This window comes from Phyllobates terribilis, unplaced genomic scaffold (genome assembly GCF_046119375.1).
Source record: "Phyllobates terribilis strain yellow unplaced genomic scaffold, ASM4611937v1 Scaffold_651__1_contigs__length_880973, whole genome shotgun sequence".
NCBI lineage: Eukaryota > Metazoa > Chordata > Amphibia > Anura > Dendrobatidae > Phyllobates > Phyllobates terribilis.
Window position 1 is genome coordinate 328,888 of NW_027363411.1, and position 6,225 is coordinate 335,112.

The window sequence follows — 6,225 nt, forward strand, 5'->3', positions numbered from 1 at the left end:
CCCTGTGCCTCCGCAGCAGCTCCTGTGTCTGCCGCTGCTGCTCTGTGACGTCTCAGGTCAGAGGGCTCGGTGACGTCTTTACACTGCGCTCTCTCCTGAGCGGTCACAGCGTGCAGCGGGAAGATGCCGGCTACGCTGGAGTCCGGAGCAGCAGCTGAGAAGTGAGGTGAGTATTGGATTTTTTTTTTTTATTGTATGGGGGCATAGGGCATTAAATGGTGGGGTGGGGGTGTGTGACATTGTGGAGGGGCCATTATAAGCGAGGGGGGGGTGTGACATCCTGCATGGGCCACTATGGGGGGATGTGACATCCTGCATGGGGTATTATATAAGGGGGATGTGACTTTCTGCATGGGGCATTATCAGGGAGGGGGGGATGTGACATGCTGCATAGGGCACTATGGGGGGGATGTGAGTTCCTCCATGGGGTATTATATAGGGGGGATGTCACTTCCTGCATGGGGCATTATAAGGGAGGGGGCGATGTGACTTCCTCCATGGGGCATTATAAGGGGGGTGTTGACATCCTGCATGGGGCATTTATATGGTGGGGGGGAGTGACATCCTGCATGGGGCATTATAAGGGAGGCGGGGATGTGACATCCTGCATGGGGCACTATGGAGGGGATGTGACTTCCTCTATGGGGCATTATATAGGGGGGATGTCACTTTCTGCATGGGGTATTATATAGGGGGGATGTGACTTCCTGCATGGGGCATTCTATAGGAGGGATGTGACATCCTGCATGGGGCATTATAAGGAAGGGGGGGGATGTGACATCCTGCATGGGGCATTATACAGGGGGGGGATGTGACATCCTGCATGGGGCATTATCCTGCATGGGCCATTATATGGGGGGGATGTGACATCCTTTTTGGGGCATTATAAGGGAGGGGGGATGTGACTTCCTGCATGGGGCATTATAAAGGAGGGGGATGTGACATCCTGCATGGGGCATTATATGGGGGGGGAGTGACATCCTGCATGGGGCATTATAAGGGAGGGGGGGTGACATCCTGCATGGGGCATTATAAGGGATGGGGGGATGTGACATCCTGCATGGGGCATTATATGGGGGGGGGAAGTGACAACCTGCATGGGGCATTATAAGGCAGGTGGATACTCCCCGGTCCTCACTAACACGGTTCGCTGATTGGTCGCAGCCGCGACCAATCAGCGATTTCGGCGCCAAATTTAAACACCGCTCTGCTGATTGCTCGCGGCCGCCCGCGGCGACCAATCTGCGATTGTGGCGCCAAATTTATACACGGTCTCCGGCCAATTGGCGGCAGATTTAAAATAAGTATGCCACCGTCGGGAGACATTCTAGAATACCCGATGCGTTAGAATCGGGCCACCATCTAGTATATTATATAGAGTCATTACAAACAGAGTGATCTATTTCACGTGTTTATTTCTGTTAATGTTGATGATTATGGCTTACAGCCAATGAAAACACAAAAGCCATTATCTCAGTGAATTAAAATAATTAACAAAAAAACACATGCAAAGGCTTCCTAAGCATTTAAAAGGTCCCTTAGTCTGTTTCAGAAGGCTCCACAATCATAGGAAAGACTGCTGACATGACAGATGTCCAGAAGGCAGTCATTGACACACTCCACAAGGTCCCAGAGTTCCAATTTTCATTTGGAAATCAAGGTCCCAGAGTCTCGAGGAAGAGTGGAGAGGCCACAATCCAAGCTGCTTGCGGTCTAGTGTGAAGTCTCCACAATCGGTGATAGTTTGGGGAGCCATGTCATCTGCTGGGACTTGACACTAGAGTTGAGCGAGTATGTTCTATTAACCCTTTCGCCGACTATGCTCGGGCCGAGCTCCGAGTATTTCCAGCTGCTCGGTGATAAGGTTAAATTGCTTCTGTGTGCATGATTTGCAACTGTTTGACAGCTTTATTACATGTGAGGAATGTCTATTTCTTACACATTCCTCACATGTAATAAAGCAGTCAAACAGTTGCAAATCATGCACACGGGAGCAATTTAACCTCATCACCGAGCAGCTGGAAATACTCGGAGCTCGGCCCGAGCATACTCGGTCAGAACATACTCGCTCAACCCTACTTGGCACCTGTCCACACTGCCAAAAATACCAATACCTGGTTTAAAAACAACAGTATCACTGTGCTTGATTGGCCAGCAAACTCGCCTGACCTAATCCCCATAGAGAATCTATTATAGAGAATCTATGGGGTATTGTCAAGAGGAAGATGAGAGACACCAGACCCAACAATGCAGACGAGCTGAAGGCTGCTATCAAAGCAACCTGGGCTTCCATAACACCTCAGCAGGGCCACAGGCTGATCGCCTCCATGCCACATTGCCGCATTGATGCAGTAATTGATGCAAAAGGAGCCCCGACCAAGTATTGAGTGCATTTACAGAACATACATTTCAGTCGGACAACATTTCGGATGTTAAAAACATTTTTCAAGCTGTTGTTATAAAGTATTCTAATTTACTGAGATAATGACTTTTGTTCATTGGCTGTAAGCCATAATCATCAACATTAACAGAAATAAACACGTGAAATAGATCACTCTGTCTGTAATGACTCTATATAATATATGAATTTCACTTTTTGCATTGAAGAACTGAAATAAATTAACTTTTTGATGACATTCTAATTTAGTGAGATGCACCTGTACATCATATAGGATGCTGGGGCTGATCAGTATACATAATGTAAGATACACTGGGGCTGATGTATATACGTCATGTAGGATACACTGGTGATGATGTACATACATTACATAGGATATGCTGGAGACTATGTATATACATCATATAGGATACGCTTGTGCCAGTGTATATGCATCTCTATAGGATACCTTGGGAGCGATGTACATAGATCATATAGGATATGCTGGGGCCGATATATATACATCATATAGAATACACTGGGGCTGTGTCATGGTGTGACTGTGGGATAGCAAGTGTGCTCCTATTCTGACCCTCAGGCTAGGGGTCCCTAGCTATTTCTGTTCCCAGGATTACTCCTGAATGTGGAGATGCCCGAGCCTCGTTCCTTACTATGCTCCTAAGCAGCACTAGTTTGTACAGTGTATGGGGGGAATACAAAACAAGATAGGACAGAACTGAAGCACAGTCACACAACACGCTCTCAGGGAAATACACAAAGGAATATAAAGTCTAAAACCTGAGAGGCAACAAAGTAATATAAAGACACCTAGGGAAAAAGGAAAGGGTTACCAAACAACGCTTGCAACAACTTTAGCAATAACCACTAAACCAGTATGTGTTCACCTTTCCAGAACAGGATAGAGAAAAACGATACTGGCATTGCCAGCAAAGCACAGCCGGCTTAAATGGAGAAACAGCAGACACGACTGGTTCTCCTCTAGCATGTGATCAAAGGCAGTCAACAACCTCAGCCCAGCAAAGACTAACTTTTGCTCACCTGCCAAGGAGCTGCAGCTCTAAGAGTCGATGCCCTAGTCACCCTGCACTGACCATAGCTATCAATGGAGTTACAAGGAGCAGTATATGAATCTGTGGAATCCACAGACTTGGACGCCGCCATCACAGTTTGTGATGTTAGAGAAAACCTCCTTGTGACATGCTGATGTACAAACATCATATAGGATGCACTAGGGCTGATGTATATATATCATATAGGATACACTAGGGCTGATGTATATATAGTACATCTTAAAGGATATACGGGTGCTAATGTAGAGTATATACATCATATAGGATACACTGGGGCTGATGTATATACATCGTATAGGATACACTAGGGCTGATGTATATATATCATATAGGATACACTAGGGCTGATGTATATACATCACATAGGATACACTGGGGCTGATGTATATACATCGTATAGGATACACTAGGGCTGATGTATATATATCATATAAGAGATACTGGAGCTAATGTACAGTATATACATCGTATAGGATACACTGGGGCTGATGTATATACATCGTATAGGATACACTAGGGCTGATGTATATATAGTACATCTTAAAGGATATACGGGTGCTAATGTAGAGTATATACATCATATAGGATACACTGGGGCTGATGTATATACATCGTATAGGATACACTAGGGCTGATGTATATATATATCATATAAGAGATACTGGAGCTAATGTACAGTATATACATCGTATAGGATACACTGGGGCTGATGTATATACATCATATAGGATATACAGGTGCTGATGTACAGTATATACATCGTATAGGATACACTGGGGCTGATGTATATACATCATATAGGATATACAGGTGCTGATGTACAGTATGTACATCACATAGGATACACTGGGGCTGATGTATATATATCATATAAGAGATACTGGAGCTAATGTACAGTATATACATCATATAGGATACACTGGGGCTGATGTATATACATCATATAGGATATACAGGTGCTGATGTACAGTATATACATCATATAGGATACACAGGTGCTGATGTACAGTATGTACATCACATAGGATACACTGGGGCTGATGTATATATATCATATAAGAGATACTGGAGCTAATGTACAGTATATACATCGTATAGGATACACTGGGGCTGATGTATATACATCGTATAGGATTGACTGGGGCTGATGTATATACATCATATAGGATATACAGGTGCTGATGTACAGTATGTACATCACATAGGATACACTGGGGCTGATGTATATATATCATATAGGATATACAGGTGCTGATGTACAGTATATACATCACATAGGATACACTGGGGCTGATGTATACACATCATATACTGTAGGATACACTAGGGCTGATGTACATACATTACATGGCCTCAGCTTGTTAACTCATTCATAGCCTGGAGATGAATCAGTGTAGCATGCAGCCCTCCCAGAGCTTGAAGATGAGCCTGCAGGAAAGTAAGGAGGCGGCGCGCAGAGAGCGGTAGCCCCTCCTACCAAGAACATCCTGATAACACTATCTGGCACTAGGCCTGGCAAAGAGTACGCCACTGCGGTGTACTGAACGCTGTGCGTGTGCGTCGTGCATGGGCGCGCATGGGCGGGTACACACGACATGGACATGAAAAAATATTAAAAGGCCAGCAGCTGCAAAACCACGGCCGATGGCCCACAATGTAGGTGAGGGCTGCAGCCCAGTGAGCATGTGCCTGTTGGGCTTGTAGTAGTGGCATGGTTCTAGAGGTCAATATATCTTTGAACATAAGTATGAGATATACAACCAATACCATTTTAATGGCAACTCTCGTATATATATATATAGACAGTGTCGGACTGGGGTGTCTGGGGCCCACAGGAGGAATTTATCCTCAGGGCCCACCCTACAGCTATATGTAAATACCTGATAGCCGATATCCCCGTTATAGTGGAGCGTCTGCTGTAAATCACAGGCGGCTCCTGCACATCTACTGTGCACATGCTATAACTAGGATGTACAATTACGGTAGTTTGCAGTAAAGGGGTTCTTTGGTTAAAACAAGTTATCACCGATCCAATGGCTCCATGGGATAGGTGATAACTGACTGATCGTTTGGGTCCGAACATTGGAAACCGCACCGATCAGAAGAATGGGGAAGTTTTATCCCTGTCAGGACACTTATCCCCATTTTAAAATGCAGCGGCAGGTGGGACGTCTGACTGCAGCTCCCTTCATTCTCTTTGGGGTTTCCAGAAAAAAAACAAGAACAGCCACTGAGGGAATGAATGGATCAGTGGTCAAGTCGCACATGAGCTCCAGTCTAATGGGGATAAAAGCTCCACATTCTACCAATCGGTGCAGGTCCCAGCATTCAGACCCCCACTAATCAATAACTTATCACTTATCCTGTGGAGAGGTGATTACTTGTTTTCATCGGAGAACCCCTGTAAGTGCATCTTGTTCCAAGTATTTAATTAATCACTAATGGAAATAAAGAATCTTCTCCTAATTAATATCAGAGAGAACAAATGACTGCCATACACAACACAATCCACTGTACCAACACAAACAGTACTACATACAAGGGAGAAATACTGCCACACCATGACTGGACTACATATTACTACCACATAGTGACCGAATAATACTACGTATAAGGGAGAAATACCACCACACGATGACCAGACCACATATTACCACCTCATAGTGACTGAATAATACCACATACAAGGGAGAAATACCACTAAACCATGACCAGACCACATATTACCACCACATAGTGATCGAATAATACTACATA